At 41.6% G+C, this 9,350-nt stretch overlaps 1 protein-coding gene across 1 annotated transcript in view; it reads right to left on the bottom strand.

Annotated features, from left to right (window-relative positions):
* Nucleotides 1-471, bottom strand: part of twsg1a (twisted gastrulation BMP signaling modulator 1a) — a 44,023-nt gene extending 43,552 nt beyond the window's left edge. Inside the window, exon 1 of the mRNA XM_073047352.1 lies at nt 309-471. The gene's annotated coding sequence lies outside the window, so the exon portion shown is untranslated. The remainder of the gene's footprint in view (nt 1-308) is intronic.
* Nucleotides 472-9,350: the final 8,879 nt, after the last annotated feature.

Genomic DNA, 9,350 nt, shown 5'->3' on the forward strand with positions numbered 1-9,350 from the left:
CACTGCCCTCAATCTTACAAAAAAGTTACGACTTACATGGAAACACGGGGGGGTTGGGGGGGGGTGTAGCTGTGGGGGAAGTTGCTCACGGTGCGGGAACGTCTCCAGCACCGAAAGGCTTTGCAGACCCCGACGAAAGAAACCGTCCAGACCTAATCCCGGCGAACCCCTGTCCTACTTTAACCGTGGTTCACTCTCCCAACACAATGCTCCCCCCAAACGCTCCAGCCATTGCGAAAGCTCGCTAAACTGTGTTCAACTTCTCCTCCAACTCTTAAAAGTGTTGGTTCTTCTTTTCTCAAACTTACCCCCCGTTTGCAGTCCCGGGGCGCCTCGCTTTTTCGTAGAGTGAGAACAACAACAATTTATGTAAAGCAAAATTAAAGCAACTCTTTTATGTCAGTCGGTGAGGATTTCATATGTTTGCGCTGCGAAGCGAGTCCCTGCTGGGTACAGCGCGGGCGGGGAGGAAACGAAATCCCGCCTCCTCTTCCACAGCAACACAACCTGGGAACAATGCAGAGAGAGCTTGTGCAGGGATGGTTCTAACCTGACTGAGTTTTCCCTTTTGTTTTCCTGTTTTATCATCTCATTTTCTAATTCAGCAAAGGATTATCACGCCAACTCCAATGCGGGATGAAATCCCAAACAGGGAGTCCCGATGCAGAGTTTTGACCCGAAACGTCGACAAAATTTCGTTCCTGCTTCCACAGATGCTGCATCGTCATGGAGCATTTCTACAGACCTGCTGAGTTCCTCGGGCGGAGTTCTGTTATCTGGAACTCAACGGATCAGACAGCATCAGTGGAGGAAATTGGATAGACAGCGGTTCGGCTCGACACTCTACATCTGGACACATTCCAGACTCAAGGTCTCAACGCGAAACCTCGGCTATCCTCGTCTCTCCACCGATCCTGCTTGACCTATTGCATTCCTTAGCAGATTATTTGTCGCTGCAGATCCCAGCATCTGCAGTCTATTGAGAAACAAATTAGATTGTTGGTCAAATTTACAATATATTTCTTGCGGTTTCTTTCTGAGAAGCAAGAACGTACGTTTACAAAAATAATTTTATTTTTCTAGGGCGAGTTCAGGTTTTTTTTTGGAATTTTGGATCGTAAACCCAAAACAAAAACTGCTGCCAACATTGTTATCGCCACCAATGTTCTTGGTTTTCAACCCCCTGTTCTCTCCATTGCCAAGAATACCACTTCCAACCTCCATAATATTCCTCATAACTGGCACTGCCTCGAGTTAATTGTCCACTTTGTTACTTCTGTGCTCAGCTACTCTGTTCTGCACCCCCCAACCTAAATAGTCAAAACGCTTCTCATATACTACTCCTAGAATTCTGTAGAATGTTGGGCTTACTGTCCTAAATTTGCTGGTGACCTGGTAACTAATTGATTTTAAAATGTTGCCATTCTTTCCTGTAAAATAGTGGATAATGTATGCTTATTTTATGTTTTTCTTGTGAATGTTGCTTATCTGTTACTATGTGCCAGTGATGCTGCTACTGTAAATAAGTTTTCCATTGCACGTGTGGACACATACTTGTGGATGTGACAATATACTCGACTTTGATTTTGACAGCCTCCTTATGTCCTATAACCCTCCAAAATCTGAGATACCAATCTTAGGTATCTTACAGTTGCATCACCATTAGATTCCTTCCCTTCAAACTCTCTCCCGCTCTTTAACGTGCTCCTTGATATCTATTATTACTTGCTTCCCTTACAATATGGTCACGTATATTAAAAGCTCTCCTCCAAAGGCTCTACCATGTTAAAGGTACTTTATAAAAAGAGATATTGACAATCTACAAGACTCCAGGCATTCAACATCAATCTCATAGACCTGGATGCTTGTAATTTGGGGGAAAATATATAAAAATCAGTTTAAGAAGAGAAAATGCCGAGTAATGATATATTCGACAGCAAATCAATTAACAGCAGATGTTCAAAGTTTGAAATTTATTAATAAATCTGAAATTGGTATTAGTAAATTTGCAGCCAACAGTGATTGATAAATTAATTTATTATTGTCATATGTACTGAGGTAAACTGATAAACTTGCTTATCGTTCATATAGTTATTACAAAAGCACATTAAGTTAGTGTGAAGTTTAAACAATACAGAGCAAGTGCAATACAAGTAGACAATAAGGTGCAATGTCATAATGAAGTAAATTGTGAGGATCAAGGATGTATCTTATTGTATTAGTGAACCTGTCCTCGAGCCTAGTGATACATGCTTTCAGGCTTTTGTACCTTCTGCCCAATGGGAGGTGGGAGAAGAGAGAATGTCGGGGTGAGTGGGGTCTTTGTTTATACTGGCTGCTTTACTAAGGCAGCGAGAAATGTAGACAAGAGTCCATTGAAGGATGCTGGTTTCTATGATGTGCTAAGCTGTGTCCACAAGTGTTTGCCATCTCTTTTGGTCACAGGCAGATGAGTTGTTATACCAAGCTGTGAAGCAACTGGATAGGATGCATCTATGGTGCACTGATAAAAATTGGTGAGGGTCAAATGGGACATGCCAGATATCTTTAGCCTCCTGAGGAAGTAGAGGCATTGGTGAGGTTTGCTCTGAGGACCTTGAAACTCTCAACTTCAGCACCATTGATGTAAACAGGAGCCACAGCACTGTCCACCTTCCTTAAGTCAATGAACGGTTTTACCGACATTGAGGGAAACACTGCTGTCATCACACCATGTTGTGGTGTTAATTGTAAGACCACAGTATGATATTGTTTGGTGGGCAAGATAAGCAGAGAAATTAGAGATGGAATTTAATCCTGATATATGCTGGATAATCACTTTGAAAGAGTTAACAAGGATAGGACAAGCAAAATGACAGGGTGTTACAGTTACTGAAGAACAGGGGAAGCTTCATGCACATGTCTAAGGATCCCTGAATATAGTAGCATAGGTATATAGGTACTTGAAATTCTTCCCTTCACTAGCCAAGACATAGAAGAATAAGAACAAATTTATAAAACTCTGGTTAGGCCACAGCCATAATATTGTACACAGTTCTGGTTACCGCACCAGTCCCAGGAGGATTTGATTGTAGTTGACCTTAAGGCATTTGAGTAGAATTAGCCGCTTTGGCCCATCAAGTCTGTTTCACCATTTCGTCATGGCTGATTTATTATTCCTCTTAACTCTATTCTCCTGCCTTCTCCCTGTAACCTTTGAAGTCCTGATCCTCCACCTTAAATATACACAATAACTTGGTCTCCACAGCCATTTGTGGCAAAGAATTCCACAAATTCACTAAAGAAATTCCTCCTTTCTATTCTAAATGGACATTCCTCTATTCTGAGGCTGTGCCCTCTGGACATAGGCTCACTCACAACGGGAAACAAACTCTCCACATCCACTCTATCTATCCCTTTCAATATTCAATCGGTTTCAATGAGATCCACCTTCATTCTTCTAAACCCTAATGAGTACAGGTCCAGAGCATCAAACAATCTTCATATGTTAACCCACTCATTCCCAGAATCAACCTTGTGAACCTCCTCTGGACCTTCTCCATTACCAGCACATCTTTTTCTATGAATAGGGGCCTGAAATTGCTCACAATACTCCATGTGCAGACTGACCATTGCTTTGTAAAGCCTCAGTGTTACATTATTGTTTTTCAATTCCAGTCCTCTTGAAATGAATGCTAATATATTGCGTTTGCCTTCCTCGCCACCAACTCAACCTACATGTTAACTTTTAAGGAATCCTGCACAGGGACTCCCAAGACCCTTTGCACCACTGATTTTTAAAATTTTCTCCCCATTTAAAAAATAGTCCACCAACGTGCATGACCAGACATTAAATATCCAAGGGTATCAGGTAATACAGAAGGATAGGCAGGAAGGTAAGGGAGGTGGGTTAGCATTCTTAATTAAGGATGAGATCAGGGTGATAGTTAGAGACGAAATAAGATCTAAGGAGCAGAATATTAAATCCATCTAGGTAGAGATTAGGAATAGTAAAGGGAAAAAATCACTTTTGGTAGTTGTTTATCGGTCACCAAATAATAACATTACAGTGGCACAGGCAATAAAGCAAGAAATATCTGAGGCATGTAAGAATGGAACAGTAGTTATCATGGTGGACTTTAACTTACACTTGATTGAGTGAATCAAGTTGGTCGAGACTCATTCCACCGATATGCAACACTGAGTGTCATAGGAAGTCATTCCTACCTGTGGCCATCAAACTTTACAACTCCTCTCTCGGAGTGTCAGACACCTTGAGCCAATAGGCTGATCCTGGACTTATTTCCACTTGGCATGATTATCTTATTATTATTTAATTATTTATGGTTTTATATTGCTATATTTCTTCAATATTCTTGGTGCAGCTGTAATGAAACCCAATTTCCCTTGGGATCAATAAAGTATGTCTGTCTGTCTGAGGCAATCTTGAGGAGGATTTCATAAAATGCATACGTGATGGCTTTCTTGAACAGCATGTTACTGAACCTTAGATCTGGTCCTGTGCAATGAGACAGGTAAAATTAGCAATCTTGTAGTGAGGGATCCTCTTGGTAAGAGTGAACACAGTATGACTGAGTTTCTCATACAAATGGAGGGTGCAATAGTTTCATCTAAAACCAGTGTATTATGCCTAAACTACAACAGGATGAGGGAGGAGCTGGGTAGGGTAGATTGGCAACATAGTGCGTCAGTTGAGGAACAGTGGAGACTTTCAAAGAGAGATTTTTTACAGTGCTCAACAAATGTATATTGCAGTTAAAAGTAAGGGTGGGGAGAGCCAGCCATGGATAAGTAAGGAAATAAAGGAAGGCATCAAAGTAAAAGCTCATTCGTACATAGTCGCCAAGAGTCGTGGGAAACTGGAAGATTGGGAAAACTTTAAGAAGCAAAGAACCATTGAGTGAGCAATAAAGAAAGGGAAGATAGATTATGTTAATAAACTAGCACAAAATATAAAAACAGATAGTACAAGTTTTTGTAGTTATATAAAAAATGGAAAAGGCTGCCCTGCCCACTCATGCTCAGTAGCTCAGAGACATTATGTCCTGTTTAGACCTTGAAAAGATTCATTATTCACTCCTTAATTTGGACATAAAGTTCCAAATGGTGTGGGGACCTTTTCTTGAATATTTTCATAATTCCCGCTTAGTTTAAAGGTCCATTCCTTTTCTCTTCTTCTACATATAAATCCCTTACTTCCAGCTTCTTTCAGTTAAGATTTACGGTATCTGATGTGTAAAATATAATAGCCCAGGTAGTAGGCAATATACCTTTTTGTTAATAAATACAGCTCTGTGGAGATAGAAGTTCTTATTAACTTTTCTATATATTGTAAGGTTGGCTTGGATTTGGGGAATGGGAGGGTGGGGTGGTATCTAAATATGATTCTACCATGGGTGCTTTTCATTAACTGTTGTGAACTGTACATTCAATACGTTCATTTTGCATGGTGGCCAAAGTGAACGTGGCTCCCTTGGAGGACAAGAAGGGGTCATTGATATTCAGTAATGAGAAAATGGCTGAGGCTTTGAATGACTATTTTGTGTCAGTTTTCATGGTGGAGGACACGTCTAACATGCAGAAGCAAGATGATATGGATGCAATGGGAGGTGATGACCTCAATACAATAGATACAACTAAAGATAGATAGATAGATAGATAGATACTTTATTCATCCCCATGGGGAAATTCAACTTTTTTTCCAGTGTCCCATACACTTGTTGTAGCAAAACTAATTACATACAATACTTAACTCAGTAAAAAATATGATATGCATCTAAATCACTATCTCAAAAAGCATTAATTATAGCTTTTAAAAAGTTCTTAAGTCCTGGCGGTTGAATTGTAAAGCCTAATGGCATTGGGGAGTATTGACCTCTTCATCCTGTCTGAGGAGCATTGCATCGATAGTAACCTGTCGCTGAAACTGCTTCTCTGTCTCTGGATGGTGCTATGTAGAGGATGTTCAGAGTTTTCCATAATTGACCGTAGCCTACTCAGCGCCCTTCGCTCAGCTACCGATGTTAAATTCTCCAGTACTTTGCCCACGACAGAGCCCGCCTTCCTTACCAGCTTATTAAGACGTGAGGCGTCCCACTTCTTTATGCTTCCTCCCCAACATGCCACCACAAAGAAGAGGGCGCTCTCCACAACTGACCTATAGAACATCTTCAGCATCTCACTACAGACATTGAATGACGCCAACCTTCTAAGGAAGTACAGTCGACTCTGTGCCTTCCTGCACAAGGCATCTGTGTTGGCAGTCCAGTCTAGCTTCTCATCTAACTGTACTCCCAGATACTTGTAGGTCTTAACCTGCTCCACACATTCTCCATTAATGATCACTGGCTCCATATGAGGCCTAGATCTCCTAAAGTCCACCACCATCTCCTTGGTCTTGGTGATATTGAGACGCAGGTAGTTTGAGTTGCACCATATCACAAAGTCCTGTATCAGTTTCCTATACTTCTCCTCCTGTCCATTCCTGACACACCCCACTATGGCCGTGTCATCAGCGAACCTCTGCACATGGCAGGACTCCGAGTTATATTGGAAGTCCGATGTGTACAGGGTGAACAGGACCGGAGAGAGTACGGTTCCCTGCGGCGCTCCTGTGCTGCTGACCACCGTGTCAGACCTACAGTCTCCCAACCGCACATACTGAGGTCTATCTGTCAAGTAGTCCACTATCCAATCCACCATGTGAGAGTCTACTTCCATCTCCGTTAGTTTGTGCCTTAAGATCTTGGGCTGGATGGTGTTAAAGGCACTAGAGAAGTCAAGGAATGTAATCCTCACAGCACAATTGACCCCATCTAGGTGAGAGATAGTGAGAGGTGAGAGGTGAAAGAGGTAGTGCTGAGCAAACTTGTGGGCCTAAAGATAGATAAGTCCCTTGGTCCTGATGGAATGCATCCCAGGGTACTGGAAGAAATGGCAGAGGTTATAGTTGAGGCTTTGGTGATAATTTCTCTGGGCTCTGGGCATGTCCCCACAGATTGGAGGAAGGTGAATGTCATGCCACTGTTCAAAAAAGGATATAGGCAAAAAGCAGGTAACTATAGGACAATTAGTTTAACATTATTAGTTGGGAAAATGTTTGAAGCTATCATTAAAGAAGAAATAGCAAAGCATTTGGAAGGAAATAGATCAATCAGGCAGATGCAGCATGGATTCAGCAAAGTCAGGTCCCGTTTGACAAACTTACCGGAGTTCTCTGAGGATATAACAAACACAGTGGATAGATGAGAACACATGGATGTTATTTACTGGGATTTCCAGAAGGCTTTTGATAAGGTGCCACATAAAAGACTTATCCATAAGATAAGGATGCATAGAGTTGGGGGTGATGTATTAACATGGATAGAGAATTGGTTAACCAATTGAAAGCAGAAAGTTGAGATACATGGGTGTTTCTCTGGTTGGCAATCAGTGCTGAGCAGTGTGTCACAGGGGTCAGTGCTGGGCCCGCAACTGTTCATGATATACATTAACAATCTGGAAGAGGGGATCGAGTGTAGTGCATCTAAGTTTGTTGAAGACATGAAATTGAGTGGAAAGCATATTATGTGGAGAGCATGGAGAGTCTACAGAGAGATATAGATAGGTTTAGTGAGTGGGCAAGAGTCTGGCAGATGGAGTACAATGGAGGGAAGAATGGAAGATGAGATTGTTATTTAAATAGTAAAAAATTGCAGCATGCTGCTATGCAGAAGGACTTGAGAGTGCTTAAGCATGAATCGCAAAAGTTTGGTTCGCAGGTGCAGCAGGCTATCAAGAAGGCAAATGGAATATTGACCTTCATTGACAGAGGGATTGAATTTAACAGCAGGGAGGTTATGCTGCAACTGTATAGGGTACTAGTGAGGCCGCACCTGGAATACTGTGTGCAGTTCTGGTCTCCTTACTTGAGGAAAGATATACTGGCTTTGGAGGCAGTGCGGAGGAGGTTGACTAGGTTGATTTGAGAGATGGGGAGGGGGGGGGGGGGTTAGACCATGTGTACTTGTTGGAATTCAGAAGGATGAGAGGAGATTTTATGGAAACACATAAAATTATGAAATTTTATTTTATCGTAGACTAGAACTAGGGGACATATCCTCACAGTAAATTTAGGATGGAGATGAGGAGGAACTGCTTTTCCCAGAGTGGTGAATCTGTGGAAATTTCTGCCCAATGAAGCAGTGGAGGCTATCTAAGTAAGTATATTTAAGACAAGTTTGGATAGATTTTTGTATAGTAGGGGAATTAAGGGTTATGGGGGAAAAAGGCAGGTAGTTGGAGATGAGTCCATGGTCAGATTAGCCATGATCTTATTGAATGGTACAGCAGGCTTGACGGGCTGGGTGGCCTAAACTTGCTCCTATTTCTTATGTCCCCTACATGATATTCCCTCTAGCACCTCTTTGCCCATTCTCCAAATGTCTAAGAAGATGAGTAGAGAAGATAAACAGGATAATGCATGAGTTTGTGCATTTCAATTATGAGGAGAGATGGAACAGACTGGATTTGTATTGTTTGGAGTGTTGGCATGATAAAAAGCATACAAAATTACTAAGAATATAGACAGGGTAGACAGTAGGAATCTTTTTTTAAAATCCCTTAAGAGGTGTCAAGGATTATGATAGGTTTCGGACCAGAGGTATGGAGGAGATCTAAGGAAGAATATGGAGTGATTGGAATCTGGTCAAAACTATGTAGACAAGCACTCTGCCAAGTTTTAGAGAATGGAAAGTGTGAAAGGTCAGGCACAGGCCGAATCAAAGCTGTGGGGTGTAGGCCCCAGAGTGTATCAAAGGGGCTCAACACAACGTTCGTACACAGATTTACAGGTGAAATTGAGATGGCAAAGTCTAGTGTATCCGAGTGGCAGGACTGGTTGTTCAGACAGAGAGTTAAGTGCCAGAACAGATTGAAAAGGTCAGGGTGCTGGGGTTCGAGGCAAGGTGCGGGCCAGTTCAGATCGCTGCTCCATGACGTTTAATCAGCTCTGTGGTGACTCTCTTTGTGGACTTGAATTCAGAAACACTCTTTGCTTGTGGTTACTGTTTGCATGTTTTTTTAATCATTGCACATTGGGTGTTCAAGTGTCTATTTTTTATGGGTTCTTTTATTTCTTTATGGGCACGATGTGGCTTTTATTCTCTACACATTATTCTTTTTTTGTAGATAAATAGATAATTTTTTGGGTGCCTGTGTTTCATGGCTGCCTGTTAGGAGATGAATCTCAAGGTTGTATAATATATACATTATAATGTGGCAGAAGTTCCCACTTGCTTCAGAAAGGCAATAATTATACCAGTGCCAATTATACCAGAAGAATAATGTGGGCTGCCTTAATGAGTATCGCC

The sequence above is a fragment of the Hemitrygon akajei genome, chromosome 1 (genome assembly GCF_048418815.1).
Source record: "Hemitrygon akajei chromosome 1, sHemAka1.3, whole genome shotgun sequence".
NCBI classification, from domain to species: Eukaryota; Metazoa; Chordata; class Chondrichthyes; order Myliobatiformes; family Dasyatidae; genus Hemitrygon; species Hemitrygon akajei.